We start from the raw sequence: 16204 nt of genomic DNA, 5'->3' as shown, positions 1-16204 counted from the left end.
TCCTTGACTACACCACTCCCTTTCATTTTCTTTCTCTCTTCTCTCCTCAAATTATCTCTTATTTACTTGTATTTAGTCTTTGAATCCACCAGTAGAATACAAGGGACTCTTTTTTTTTTCTTTTTCTTTTTTTTTTTTGGTGGGGGGTAGGAAGACCCTTTTATCTATAGTACTTTGTACACAGATGTTTTAATATGTGTTAACTTAATTAATGTGTGCTTCTACATGGCTGTCACATATATCACCTCTAGTTTCCCAAACAGTTCCTTAGGTTCCCTGTGAGCCAGACTTTACGTACAACTTCCAAGAAACAGCCTTTAACACTTAGGTAGAGAAATGGTGCCTGTCTGCCAGCAATGTAATGTTGATTGTTGCAACATAACTTTACTGGGTTACATGAAAAAATTTATAGCAGCACTTTTTGTCACAATAAATAACAGGAAAGTAGATGCTCATTGACTAGGGAATAGGTAACAAGTTGTGATACATGAAGGTAATGGAAAACTCTTGAGTTATTAAGAAATTGTGAATGTTAAGGATACAGAGAAGCACGGGAAGACTAATAGATTGATGCAGAGTGAAGTAAACAGTGCCACAAAAACAGTATACATAATAACCACAACCATGCAAATGCAGGACTTCTGGGTCACACGACTAACAAGATGAGGAGGATTAGACATTTTTTATGATCCCCCATGACTATTCAGACCTCTCCAAAACAGAAATTATATGCCAAAGATAAAGCTACTTCAGTTGTCTAGAACAGTTAGAATCCAAAAGTAGGTAAAAAGTAAAACAACACCCTCCCCCAACCATTGACATCTACCCTAAGCTCACTCAGTACCTCTGACCCACCAACCAACAGGCTACCAGCAGTGAGGCTGCACTAGCTGGCCCAAGGACCCAACAAATGGGCTTGCAACAAAATCCAACTGCATACTCCAGTCCTCTCTCCCTCCCACTCCCCTTTACAGTGCCTACAAGATCTGGACCTTAGACTTCAGACATTTACTTGGGCTGTGACAGAATGCCAGTGCTGTGAGGGCAGCATTTTGTGCTGCAAAGAATCTCTTTAGGGTAGCAGAAGCAGACAAGGAAAGGGGCAGACATGTGTCTGGGCTTAAACTAGAACTCCAACCCACACTCTATACCCCTGCCCTCCCAGAGTCTCAAGCACCCAAACTAGAGGAATCAACCCCATACCACCAGTGTCAGTAACACTTTTAACTCCTGGTACCAGGCCAGACAAGTGAGAAACAGAGGGAGTGGGACAGGAAAATCAGGACTGGACATCATGTGTATATGTCTGGACTCCACAGCACTCCACTACGCCTGAGGGGAAAGAGTTTAGCATCCAGATGGGTTCCTTCAAAAATTACTTGGGGCAGAAACCTAAGCTGGTGAATGGTGAATTGCCCAATGGGAGGAAGCTGGGATACTTTGAGATCCAGCCCCAAAAGAAACCACCACCAGAGGGGCTGATGAGAAAGAAGATTCTATGGAATTTGAGGAGAATATGGAACCATAAGAAACACTACCTAAGTGGTTTAAAAGAAAAGTGAGAATTATGAGAGCAGAATTTATGTCCTGAACAGCAAAATAATGGGCAGAATAGAAAAATGTGAACCTGTGATGTCAAATCTCATCATCATATCATCTGCAAAGGGTAATAGTTTTTATTTCCTCATTGCCTATTCTAATTTATCTTTCTTCTCTGATTGTTATAACTAGCATTTCTAATACAATATTGAATAATAGTGGTGATAATAAGCATCCTTGCATCATCCCTGATCTTATTAGAAAGACCTCTAATTTATACCTATTACAGATAATGGTTTTAGATAAATGCTACTTACCATTTTGAGGAAAGCTCAATTTATTCCTATGCTTTCCAGTGTTCTTAATAGGAATGAGTGTGTTTTTTTGTCAAAAGCTTTTTCTCCATCTATTGAGATAATCACATGATTTTGTTGTTATTTTTATTGATATGGTCAATTAGGCTGATAGCTTTCTTAATATTGATGCAGCCTTGCATTTCTGGTATAAATCCCACCTGGTCATAGCGTATGATCCTTGTGATAAATTATGATAATCTTGCTATGCATTTTATTTAAAATTTTTGCATCAATTTTAATTGGGGAATTGGTCTATAGTTTTCTTTATCTGTTTCTGCTCTCCTTGGTTTAGGTATCAAAATCATATTTGTATCATAAGAGGAATTTAGTAGGACTCCTTTACCTATTTTTTTCAAATAGTTTATATAGTATTAGAATTAATTGCTCTTTAAATATTTGATAGAATTCACTTGTAAATCTATCTGGTCCTTCCTAGGGATATTTTTCTTAGGGAGCTCATTGATATCTTGCTCAATTTGTTTTTCTAAGATAGCATTAAGCATTCTATTTTCTCTGCTGTTAATATGGGGAATTTATATTTTTGTAAATATTCATCTTTTTCACTTACATTGTTAGTTTTACCAGCATATAATTGGGCAAATTAGCTCCTAATAATTGCTTTAATTTCCTTTTCATTGGGGGTGAGTTCACTCCTTTCATTTTTGATACTGGTAATTTGGTTTTCCTCTTTCATTTTAAAATCAAATTAACCAGTGTTTTTGAGTGCCCAATTCCTGATCTGCTTTTTCTCTATTTTATTGATGTAAGAGCTCAGAGACATAAATTTTCCCCCAAGTACTGCTTTGGCTGTATTCCATAAATTTTGGTATATTGTCACATAGTTGTCCATCTCTTTAATGAAATTATTGATTGTTTCTGTGATTTGTTTCTTTATCCCAATCAATCTTTAAGATTAGATTGCTTAGTTTTCAATTAATTTTTAATCTATGTTTCCACAGCCCTTTATTAAATGCAAATTTTTATTGCATTATGACCTAAAAAGGATGTACTTAATATTTCTGCTTTTCTGCATTTGGTTGTGAGGTTTTCATGTCCTAATACATGGTCAATTTTTGTGTAGGTGCCATATACCACTGAGAAAAATGCATATTACTTTCTATTCCCATTCAATTTTTCCAGAGGTCTAACATATCTAACTTTTATAAGATTCTATTCATCTCCTTAACTTCTTTCTTGTTTATTTTTTATTAGATTTATCTAGTTCTGAGACAGGAAAGTTGAGGTCACCCATTAGTATAGTTTTATTGTCTCTTTCCTCCTGTAACTCATTTAACTTTTCCTTTAAGAAATTGGATGCCATACCATTTGGGGCATATATGTTTAGTATTGATATTACTTCATTGTCCATGGCACCTTTTAGCAAAATGTAGTTTCCCTGCTAATCTCATTTAATTTGATCTATTTTTGCTTTTGATTTGTCTGAGATCATAATTGCTACCCCTGCTTTTTTTTTTTTAATGTCAGCTGAAACATAATAGATTCTGTTCCAGTCTCTTACTTACTTGACACTTACTAGCTTTGTGACCCCGGGCAAGTCACTTAATCCTGAATGCCTCACCAAAAAGCAAAAAAAAAAAAAAAAAAAAAAAAAAAATATGTGTACGTCTCTCTGTTTCAATTATGTTTCTTGTAAACAATATACTGTCATGTTCTAGTTTTTAATCCACTCCACTATCTGCTTCCATTTTATGGGTAAGTTTGTCCCATTCACATTCACAGTGATGATTACTGTGTATTTCCCTCCATCTAGCTTATTCTTCTTTAAGGTGGTCTTATTCCCACTGGTCTTTTCCCTCATCCTGGATCTTTTCTCCCCATTTACTGCCCTTTCCCTTTGGAGTTCTTTTTTAATTTCTGCTTTTATTTGTTTTGTTTTGTTTGTTTTTTTGTTCCCCCACCCACTCCAGGTTTTTTTCCCCCTGTCTGTTTTGGTATGAAACAACATACCAAAATTTCTAGGAAGCAGGTAAAGCAGGCTTTGGGGAGAAAAATCATACCCCTATAAACATGCATTAACAAAATACAAAAAGAGAGGATTAATGAACTGAATATGCATTTAAAAAAAAAGAAAGCCAACAAATAAATAAACCTAAAATAAGCACAAAAGAGTAGATAAAAAAAATTAAAGGATAAATTGGAAACAAAAAACCCCATAAAAGTCACAAATAAAATTAAAAGTTGGTTCTTGGAAAAAAACTAATGAAATTGATAAATATTTAGCTAATCTGATTAAAAAGAAAAGGGCAGAAAATCACATTAATAAAATAACAAATGAGCAAGGTAAAATCACAGCAAAACCAGGAGAAATAAAGAATAATAATTACAATATTTTATGCAGTTATATGCTAACAAAACTAAGAATACGAAAGAAATAGAGGAATACCTTCAAAATATGAAATATCTAAACTATCAGAAGTCCAGAGAGAGATCCTAAATAACCCAATATCAGAAAAGGAAATAGATCTATCTGTAAAGAAATTACCAAAGAGAAAAAAAAATTCTTATTCTAAAGGATTCACAGAAGAATACTATCAAGCTGAAAAAAACAAGTCATACTTCACAAATTATTTTCAAAAAATGAGAAAGAAAACAGCCTAACAGAATCCTTTTATGAAACAAATCCAGTCCTAATTATGATCAAGTGGGATTTACTACCAGAAATACAAGGGTGGTTCAACATTAGGAAAACAAACAACATAATCATATTAAAACCCCAAATACCCAAAACTACATACTTATCTCAATAGGTTTAGAAAAAAAAAACTTTGACAAAGTACAACACTCATTTATGATTTTTTTAAAAATCTATGAAATATTGGCACAAAGGAACTTTTAAAAATATCATTAAAAAGTATCTAAAAATCATAAGCAAGCATCAAATGCAATGGGGATACCGAATAATCTTTCCCAAAACATATGAGAATGAAGCAAGGATGTCCACTCTCCCCACTATTAAATGCTATCAACAGCAATAAAACAAGAGAAAGAAATTAAAGGCATAAAGATAAGTAAAGAGGAAATAAAACTATCTCTATTTGCTGATGATATGATAACATACTTGGAAAAATCTAGGGAATCAGCAAAGATACTAACTGAATGAATACCTTTAGAAAAGTTTTAGGCTACAAAATAACCCTCAAAAATCAATAACATTTTTGTATATTAACAGCAAAATCTGAGAAGCAATAATAGAGAGAGAAATCTCATTCTTCACCTAAATTTTTAAAAAAAGATTTATTTTTAAAAAATTTTTTCTTTTTATTTCTTTTTATTTTTTTTAATAAAAATTTATTTATTTTTAGTTTTCAACATTCACTTCCACAAGTTTTTGAGTTCCAAATTTTCACCCCATCTTACCCCTCCCCCCACCCCAAGATGGCATGCATTCTGAATATCCCTTCCCCTAGTCTGTCCTCTCTTCTATCTCTTCCCCCCACTTTTCTTATCCCCTTCCCCTTCTATTTTCCTGTAGGGCAGGATAGACTCTGTACCCCATTTCCTGTATTTCTTACTTCCCAGTAGCATGTGAAAACACTTTTAAAAAAAGATTTATATGGATTCAATTACAAAGTAAGTATTCTTTAAAGAAATAAAAGACAACTTAAATAGCCAGAAGAATATTCAGTGCCCATGGCCATGTCAATATAATGCAAATAACATTGCTACAGTAGAAGAAATAGATAAACCTGAGTACTGTAAGTTTAGGAGTGCTACTTACCACCTTACAGGTCAAAGAAATTGAGCCTGGAGGTTTGTGTAAATACAGACTTAGTCTGCATTCCATTCTGGTTCTATCTCAATACCTCCTGCCCCACCAAGAGGTCCCATGAGTTTAACTACAGGGAACACCAAAGTTAACAAATTACAGAACCAAAGGTAACAGGTCACTACACCAAACTTAAGACATTCCCCCCTCCTCCCCTCACCTGACATGCTGTCTGTATTACTCAACCTCCCAAATAAGGAAAGTGACAGTATACCTTAAATGTTCCTTTTGTTGTCTGCCCTAAGGCTATGTAAGACCCTATATATGATATGCATGCTTCCCCCTTTGTTCTGGTCAGGTCCTGGAGATTTTTTTCTTAAAAGAACTCATTTATGGTTTGTTCAATTTCTTTTTCTAAGATAAGATCATTTAAGTATTCTATATCCTATTCTGTTAATCTGGGTAATTTATATTTTTTGTTAATATTCATCCCTTTAATTAATATTGTCAGTTTTATTAGCAATACATTTGGGCAATATAGCTCCAAATAATTGCTTTTATTTTATCTTTTTTGGTTGTAAATTCATCTTTTTTGTTTTTGATGCTGGTAATTTGGTTTTCTTCTTTTAAATCAAATTACCCAATGGTTTATCTATTTTTTTTTTAAACCAGCTCCTAGTTTATTAGTTCAAGGATTTTGTTTTTGTTTTTTTAACTTTCACTTTTGTTAATTTCTCCTTTGATTCTCAGGGTTTCTATTTTGGTGTTTAATTGGGGATTTTTAAATTGTTGGTTTTCTAGTTCTTTTAGTTGCATGTCCAATTCGTTGATCTGCTCTCACTTAGAGATATAAATTTTTCCCTAAGTACTGTTTTGGCTGCATCCCACAAATTTTGGTGTATCGTGTTATTGTCATCATTACCTTTAATGAAATTATTGTTTCTATAATTTGTTCTTTGACCCACCCATTTTTTAGGGCTAAGTTCTTTAGTCCGACTAATTTTTAATCTATGCTTCAAAGGCATTTTCTTGAATATATTTTTTATTGTATTATAATCAGAAAAATACATTTAATATTTCTACTTTTCTTCATTGGTTTGTGAGATTTTTATTCCCTAATACATGGCCAATTTTTGTGAAAGTGGCATGCACAGCTGAGAAAGAAGTATACATCACTTTCTATTTCCATTCACTATTTTCCAGAGGTCTATCATATCTAACTTTTCCAAAATTCTATAGATTTCCTTAATTTCTTTTTGATTATTTTATAGTTAGATCTGAGAGAAGTCTGAGAGAAGTAAATTGAGGTTCCCCCAGTAATACAGTTTTGTTGTCTGTTTCCTTTTGTAACTCTTTTAACTTTTCCTTTTTGAATTTAGATGCTATGCCATTTGGTGCATATATGTTCAATACTGACATCAATTTATTGTCTTTGGTACCTTTTAGTAAAATGTGGTTTTCCTGTTTAGTCTCTTTTAATTAGATCTATTTTTGTTTTTGTTTTGTCTGAGATCATGATTGCTACCCTTGCTTTTTTTTTTTTTACTTAAACTAAAGATAAGACTTAACAATTCTGGATCACTTTTGTTGTTGTTCGATTATACCTGACTCTTCATGATCCCATTTTTGGCTTTCTTGGCAAAGATACCAGAGTGGGTTGCCATTTCCTTTTCCAGCTCATTTTACGATGAAGAAACTGAGGCAAACCAGGTTAAATGACTTGCCCAGGGTCATATAGCTAGTAAGTGTCTGAACCCAGATCTTCCTGACTCCAGGCCCAGCGTTCTATCTACTGCACCACCTACTAGAATCACAAAGAGGGAAGGAGACAGATTAATAGCTGGTGTAATTAGCTTCCCACAAGATTATTAACAAATTAAGTTACAAAATGCAAAGGCACTTGAATGAGTCATCATCTGAGAAATAGACTCCAAGCTGAATTGTAATACCCCTTTTGTAATGCAACCTGGTTAACTACTCATCTGAATCCTCATACCTGAAAATCCCTTGGAGCACTTTATTTACCTGGTATTTATGTAATAGTCATGCTCATTCACTGAGTAAGGCAAAAAGTAATTCCTTGGGTTAGTAACTCAGAGAGGTGACTGTGGAAGCCAGTAATTATGTGATCAAGGGAGGGTGGAGTTTCTTAGTAACACAGGACAGTAGTTCCCCACTTCCCAAAGCATCTTCCATTCTATCATCAATTTAGATCAGGCTGATTTGAGAATCCCTTGTTTTAGGAGAGATTCTCTCAGGAATGGTGACAAAGGTAACTCCAGAAGAACATAGTAGAGGGAAGAGGAGATAGAATTGCATATGAAAGTAAGCAGCATTGTCATAACTCACATTCCTATAGTGCTTCAAGGTTTACAAAAGATTTATTCACAATAACCACATGGACCAGATAGTGCGAAGCATTACCCCTACTTTAAAGATCTGGAAACCGAGACTCAGTGGTTAAATGACTTGCTTAGAGCCACCCCACTAGTAAATATTATTGCCAGGACTAAAACCCAAATCTTTTTACTTTAAGATTGATGCTTTGAAAAATAAAAATAAAAAAATAATTGGTGCTTTGAAATGAACAGTTTGAGGGGACTGCTTAGGTGGCACAGGGGATAGAGCACTGGCCCTGGATTCAGGAGGACCTGAGTTCAAACCCTGCCTCAGACACATAACATTTCCTAGCTGTGTGACCCTGGGCAAGTCACTTAACCCTGTTGTCTAGCCAAAAAAAAAAAAAAAAAAAGAAAGAAATGAACAGTTTGATATGGGAGTGAATGTAGGCAAAGGTAGGGAAAAATATGGGCAAGAAGCTGGTAAAAAAAAATGTTACCTTCTTAATGTACTTCACTGTGACCCTTGCTGTTTCTCCTAGCCAGGCCTCAAGGCCATAGGTTCCCCACCCCCGGCTAGGCTGTTGACCACATTGAGGTTGACTTTGCTTCCTAAAGCTAGTGCAACAGTATGAAATATAGTCTGGGGTACATGTAAAGTCAGAAAGAACCCTTGCACTGCTACTCCCTGATAGATCTGTGGCACTCAATGAAGCCAAAGATCAGCACAGGCAGTTTATTAGAAAGATTGAGTAGAGCTATAGCCAAAAGGTGGCCAAGTAGTTGAAAAGAATCCAGAAGGCCCTCAAAGAAATATGAAGCTACTGAGAGGATCCTATCAGACCCCACAGAGAATAAGATTCATTTCTATATGGCTCTATAGTAAAGACATTAAGTATAATATAATACAGTATTGAGGTCAGCTGAGATGCTGGAATGAGCATTTCTCAGCCTCCTTATAGAAGTAGTATCCCAAAGAAACACCTTAAAAATACACAGAACAGGGGCAACTAGGTGGTGCAGTGGATAGAGCACCGGCCCTGAAGTCAGAGGTATCTGAGTTCAAACCCAGCCTCAGATCAAACACTTGACACTTACTATCTGCGTGACCCTGGGCAAGTCACTTAACCCCAAATGCCTAAAAAAAAAGAAAAAAGAAAAATACACAGCACAGAAGGATGTTCAGAAGGTCACACAAATAAGCAGGGTAGTGTTGATACTACCATGTTAAATTTATAATTTAATAAACAATCTGTAATAAATTGAGTTTCATATATATATATATAATCTTCTGACCTTTCACTGATGAAAGTTTTCATGTTTGTTAATGATTTCCTCATTTATAATTTCAAAAATAATTTAAGTAATATCTGAAGTGGCCCTCTGGTGGGATGACAGTCAAAACTAGACAGGATGATGTATGCCTTGTACATTTAAAGGGTGGCTGACAGCACTTAGTTTCTCCTGAAGAAAGCAGGGGTGAGGCCTGTGGTAGGGCAGAGCCTGTGATAGAATGTTGAGGAAGTCCCAGCTGATTCAAAGAGGAAGCAGCTTAGCTATGACTTGTACCATCTTGAAGGGCTTCTTAGGTGAGAGAGGACGGGGCAGAAGCCATGAACCTGAGCATCCTCATGGCCTAGAGCTGGAGAGGGATCATCAGAGGATTGCAGATTCAGAGCTGGAAGATGTTTTAGAGGTGAGGACCCTGAAAGGGGGAGTGATTGCTCAAGGTCACATAGGCAGTAAGTGGCAGATTTGAGATCTTAACCAAGGTCTTCTGGCTTTGGAGTCAGTGTTCTTTATACTATACCACACTGTGGTCCTGGTCTTGGCCCCTGGCTAACCAGTCTTGTCAGGGCCCTTAAAGGACCCCAGAGGAGAAAAGTAGGCTAGGGCCTGATTTCAGACTGAAATCAATCCCTCCCAATTTGCTATCAACCCATAGAAGATACCCTTCAGGGACTGCCTCTCTTTTACTCAGGCAGAGGGTGAACAAGCAGAGCAGGGCCCAAGAGGACAGCCCTTTAGCCATGCATCCTGGGGGAGACTTGTCTTCCCCAATTTAGGGACCTTTAATTTCCCTCCATCCTACCTGAGGGAACTCTGGGGGAATTTGGAGCCAGAATGCACCAGGAAGGACATTCTCTACTAATTAGCTGGTGCTGAGTCAGAAAATCAAGAGCTACTTACTACTGCGGAAAAATTTAGTCCCACAAGAGATGACAAATCTTAACCTGGCTGAAAGAACACTGTATTAGGTAGGGATTGAGTCCTTGTTCTGGGTCTCCCTTTTCTGTTCTGTAGAATGGGGTGGTGGTGGTAGAAAACGTGATCTCTAAGGATCTTTCTAGCTTTGACTATGAGATCTGGAGTGTGTGTACACTATCTCAATTTAGCCCTAATTTCAGTAACATTTCCATGAGCTCCTTGACCATAAGTAAGGTACCTCAGCCCCTTTGGGCCTTTGCAAATTGGGTTGGATTATTCCATTATTATAGATCATTCTAGATCTAACATGATAACCTAAGAGTTTTGAGGGAATTGGTTTAAAACCCTGTCAGCTCCCCTTCTCTAAAATAAATGTTTGTTCAAAGGGTGCCACTCCACACCCCACCTGAGTAATCAGGTTTCTTGGACTGAAAAAAAAAAAAGGATTGTTAGCACCTATATATCAAAAAGAATTAGTTGAAATAGAAAGATACCAAATAATCTGCTTCCTCTCCAGGCAGGAAGCCTCACCAGTGCTGTCTTTTCCCCTCCCCCAGTTCCATCAACTGATACTCATATGTACCCTTCAGCATGCTGGGAGCCCTTCTCTAAAACAGTCTCCGGCTTCTCAGTGTCCTTGCTCAAATACAGTACCTGTAACTGAAAACAACGCTCCAGATGGGATCTGACGTGACAGAGTACACTCTGACTGGATGGCCCTGTCTCAGTACACCCCAAGATGACATGTTTTCCTGGAAGCCCTAACAAATTGTAGATGTTTGCATTCCTCTAAAACTCCCAAATCTTTTCCAGGAAAATTGCCTTTCAGCCATATCATACCTACCTTACCTTGTACTGAGGAAGTTGAGTCCATTTATTCCTATTCAATTTCATCTTGTTAGATTTAGCCCATACTTTGCTGTTTGGTCATTTCAGTCTAGTCTGCCTTTTCATGACTCCCTTTGGTGTTTTCGTGGCAAAGATATTGCAGTAGTTTGCTATTTCCTTCTCTAGCCCATTTTACAGATGAGGAATTGAGGCAACAGGGTTAAGTGACTTGTCCAGGGTCACACAGCCAGTAAATGTCTGAGGCCAGATTTAAACTATATCTAACCTACATATCTTGTTTACTCTTAACTCATTCATCTGGTGTTAGCTATTCTTAACTTCATGTCATCTTCAGATTTTCTAACAATGCCTTTATACAAGTCATTGATAAAAATGCACAGGGCCAATGGTTAAATCTATACATTGTTCCCCTGGACATTTCCTTCCAAGTTGACAGCAAAACATTCAGGTCTGGTAATTCAGTCAGGTCAAAATTCACCTGAAATCTGTACAATCATTAGCCCACAACCCTCCCATCTTTTACACAAAAATAGGATGAAAGACTAATGTTTTGATAAACTCAAACCATCTCTAGCATTCCCCTGATCTACCAGCTCAGTCACTTGTCAAAAAAGAAATAACGTTAATCCGGCACATCCTGTTCTTCATGAAACCAGGAGGGCTCTTGTGATCACTTCCTTTTCTACAGCTACTAGGTACTACATTTAATAAAACATTCTGGACTTCTGAAAAGCTGAAGTTGGGCTCACTGGTCTATATTTGGCAGTCTCCATCCTCTTCCCTTAAAAAAAAAATCAGCATAACCTCCCACCCCCTAACTCTATAGCTCCTCTTCCATTTTCTATGGTCTTTCAAATATATTAACAATGGCTCACCAATCACTTGTGCCAATTCCTTCAGTAAACAAGAACATATTTCAACTGGGCCTGGTGACTTGAACTCTTCAATAGCAGTTAGGTATTCTCTTAGTTTCTTTTACTTATCTTGGTTATCAATTCCCTATTAGCCATTTTTGTTCTGTTGATTCTTCTCCGAGAAAACAGAATGTTGAGGCTCCTCTCTGTTTTCACTAAATGAGCTAAAAAAAAAAAAGACAATTAAAAAAAAATTGGCCTTAAGTTTCCTTTCTAAGCCCAGGTCATCCCGAGCCTCAGTGCTTCTGACACCAATCTTACATAGGCCAATGCCATGTTTCATATTTATTACCTGTTACCACTCCTTGATTCCATTTTCTGTATGTGTCTATTTTAAATCACAGACTACCATCAGGAAAAGCCTGATCCCAAGCTTTAGGATGCAAGGATGCTCTGAACTGGGGTCAAAGGCTGTCTGAGATCATTAGTTTCCTCTGTAATGGCAAATGACTCATTGATACTAAATCAACTGGCTGGTTTCCAACCAGACTACATTCCTAACCTTTTCTCAAAAATATATGTCATTGGCTAAATTGTGATATGTGAATGTAATGGAACATTATTACACCAAAAGAATGATTAAATAAGGCAGTGTGAGAAGAACACCATTGCCAATGCCCCTGGCACTTCAGCTGCTACAATTACCACCACTGCCACAGCTGCTGCCACCTGTTCCAGGGGTAGGAGAATGAGGACGGCAAGCCAAGCTTGCCAATGAAATTCCCAGAAGAGGCTCGGGCAATCTCTTCGGAACTCCAGAAGTTATTCCTTCAAATAGAACAAACAGAATGGCATCTAATATCTTTGGAGCATCCAGGAAACCTCAGAATACACCCAAAAGGTCAAATCCTCCAGGAAGCAAAGGAAATGAAATCTTTGAAGAGCCTACTCCTCTGCAGGCTCGATATTGTTTGAATCCTCCTGGTGGGAAGACCAGTGACACCTTTGGGTCTCCAGTCACCATTACTGTGCCCTTAGCATTCCCAAACAAGCCTAAGGATCATATTGTCACATGTGAAAATGAGGACAGAAAATTGCCATTCAGAGCTACAGAGAATACACAATCTTCAAGAGAAGGACACGATGAGAAATGTGCCAAAGGAAAGGAGGAATGAGCCAAGGAAACAGTCTAAACTCAAGACTGACAGCCATGAGCCCAGGCCTTGCTCACACAACAAAGTCCTCAAACCAGCAGGTGGCAAATCCAGCATGTTTCTACTAAAGGAAACGAATACCAGCATCTTCAGACTAGAAACTCGTGTTAGAGTGCCAAGGTTTATAGTTTCTAGTACAAGGTGGAGTGAGGTGGAGAGGGGAGGAGTGGATGATTTGTGCAAAGATTTTCATGTAGCTCACTATTCAGACTTGTCTTCTAGAAACAGCTGGAGCTACACAGGACCAGGGGACACGAATAGAGAAAACAAATATTAAGGGAGCGACAAGGAATTCCTCAGGTTTGCATCCCAAAATTAGTTTCAGATATAAGCATCTTTGATGGGGTGAAAGAAAATGGGGAAAGAGTAGGATCTTCATGGCTACTAGGAATACCCGTGTTTTGCTGGCCACTGACAGTTTCACAAGGGGACTAAACACCCATGTGAATGATGTGTTGGACAGCTGCCCAAGGAATGCTCCCTTTCCCTTGTTTGGGAAAGGGATGTAACTTGTGTTTCAGAAGGGGAAATGGATCATTTAGCTCACAGTCCTTTAATTATAGTGATGATGCAGGACCTTTACTTTTGTAGGAGCACTACTAATAAAAGAAAACGGGTGTTAAATTTGCTTGTGTTCTTTTAAGTTTGCCTGTTGTTCTGCAGATATGAGGCTTTTTGACCTCTTTCCCACAAAAGCCAGAGAAAGACTCACTAAGCTGCAACTTGAAAGCGGTATTGGACTTGATTTGACCTCTTGCAAGTAAGTGCTTATCAGTCAGGCCAATTTTCCTTTTCCCTTGTTTGTAGAGTTATTTTTTTTTGTTGTTGTTGTTAGGCAATTGGGGTTAAGTGACTTGCCCAGGGTTAGTAAGTGTCAACTGTTTGGTCTGAGGCTGGATTTGAACTCAGGGATTCTCTTGACTTTAGGGCTGGTGCTCTATCCGCTCTGCCACCTAGCTGCCCCTAGACCTATTCCGAATGGCAGATTTTTGCACCCAGATCTCGCAGGGTCATTTGTACCTTCTGACATCTAGAAGCCTTTGGCCGGATCTTAGATCAAAAGGCCTGCCTTACATAAGAGATTATGTTGGATTTCTTATTAACTGATTTTTAAAGTGAATAATTTCTCCCTGCTTCTCATAAGCCTTACATACCTTTGACTGCCTCTGAAGTCCAGCAGCAGTATGAACATACTACTTTCACAAACCATAATTCTTTTCTATGGAGGGCAGGGGATGGGGCCTTCCAATATTTTTTAAAGGCTTTATTATGCTATCCAATTTCTTTCTGATATTTTGGTTATTTGTATTTTTCTAAGACTTTTTTTTTTTTACTGTAATCAGTTGGTGGGGAGGAGAGCAAATCACTGAGAACCGTTAGTTCTTCAAAATAAACATTTTGGACAATATTGAAAGAGCCATCTTGAATGCTGTTCAAATACCAGCTTCACAAACTGCTGATGAATTTGAACCAGTTATGACACATTTAATTACATACGTACACTAAAAAGTAAGCAGAAAATTTCCTTGTATGAGTGATTATTTACTTCGGGGAATCTTTGCAATCTTCTGCCCAGTGAAACTGGAAACGTTAGATCTGAAAATTAACTAGACCTAATATCAGTGGATAAAACACGAGTTTTTTAAGTGGAGATAACAGACTACAATTTTCTTGAAGCTATTCTAATCACATTTAACTATTGAATCATGTCTCTTCAATCATTTAGTGAAACATTCCTCAGACTAGATAACACTATAGTTTATAATTCCTTATCTCTTGTATTTTGGAACATCTGCAAGAAGAGCAGATGAGGTTTCATGATGGTGGGTTTCAAGATGGATGTCTATAAGGTGAGCACCAAATTCTGGAAATATTGTTCTACTTAGAATATTTAGCAAACTGACATCTTGTATTAACATGCACCCATCGTCCTCGATATTTAAGTGCCTGTAGGAAATTGCTGCTAAACACTTCTTATTTGGCAAATTAAGGGGAACTGGCAAGTGGTATTTGTCAGCCAAAGATTTTGCCTCTTGAGGATTCCCTCATGATTTTGGAGAGTGCTTTATAGCCAAGATAAGCTTTCTCTTTTCCTATGAGCCTATAGAGACAATACCTAATCTAATCGGCTGTGTTCTTTGGAGGTCAGTTCTTTGAAACTAGGAAATCATTTTTATGTAGAAACAATGTTGTAAATGGTGATTAAATTCTTAGGCTGGATAAAGAAGTCTCCTTAACCCAGAGTGCAGCTGAACTATGGAACCTGATCACCATTTATAACAGCATCTCTATGGGAAAACATGTTTTGGGTGCTAGCTTATGGTGGCAAAAACACACCTCCTTAGCCACATCCCTGGCAATGATAATTCCCCTTTTCCACCTGAATTCTGAAGCTCTAAGCCACTAGTAGTGATTCCTAGAACAAGAATTCCAGTAGAACGGGGTGGTGAGCCACAGGGGTGGAGCATCCAGTGGGAAAGATGAGCAGAAGAGTTCTAAATAGCAGCAGTAGGATGTTTCCCTTCTCCTTCTAATCTCTTTTCTTTGTTTCCTCATATAGCTTGTTGGTGTGGACCATGAAACTGGGTGTAGAGGGGCTCTGGAAGGGTGGGGAATGAAAGCAGCCCATGAGAATGAGATTGGTTAGCAGGAGGAAGTGTTAATGCATCTGTGTTCATTTGTATGTAAAACAGGTACATATGTCGGGCATTTGTTTGTTGGAACTGCCTGTATTTGGAAGATCCAAAGATTCTCAGCATTGTACTCGAAGTCTCTCCTAAAATGCATAAATTAATTATTTGTCCTTGTATTTTTTTTTGTTATGCCTTAAAACTTGTTTTTTTAAATGCAGTTGGTACCAACATTTTCTCCAGAACTATGTCAAGAAACTTTGTGCTTATATTTTACAGTGTAATTTTGATGGAAGCATTTTCTTATTTTTTGCAGGACAGAAATGGGAATAATAATTACATTAAACCTGGCAATCATGTAGTCAAAAAAAAAAAGAATGATGAAATAAATTGACAGTTGCTGAGGAAACTGGGAAGACATAAGCAGAACTAGGAGAACAATTTATATAATGACAACATTATAAAGAAAAGCAAGTTTGAAAGACTTC

The 16204-nt window shown here is 37.4% G+C and overlaps 1 pseudogene across 1 annotated transcript; it reads left to right on the top strand.

Annotated features, from left to right (window-relative positions):
- The first annotated feature begins 1358 nt into the window (after nucleotides 1-1358).
- Nucleotides 1359-16167, top strand: LOC110223090 (uncharacterized; annotated as a pseudogene). Its single transcript, XR_013484169.1, has 3 exons — nucleotides 1359-1558; nucleotides 12565-13846; nucleotides 16033-16167. The product of XR_013484169.1 is annotated as an uncharacterized LOC110223090 (transcript).
- Nucleotides 16168-16204: the final 37 nt, after the last annotated feature.

Source organism: Phascolarctos cinereus, unplaced genomic scaffold (genome assembly GCF_003287225.1).
Source record: "Phascolarctos cinereus isolate Bilbo 61053 unplaced genomic scaffold, phaCin_HiC Scaffold_9;HRSCAF=440, whole genome shotgun sequence".
Classification (NCBI taxonomy): domain Eukaryota; kingdom Metazoa; phylum Chordata; class Mammalia; order Diprotodontia; family Phascolarctidae; genus Phascolarctos; species Phascolarctos cinereus.
This window is presented reverse-complemented; position numbering and strand designations above follow the sequence as displayed.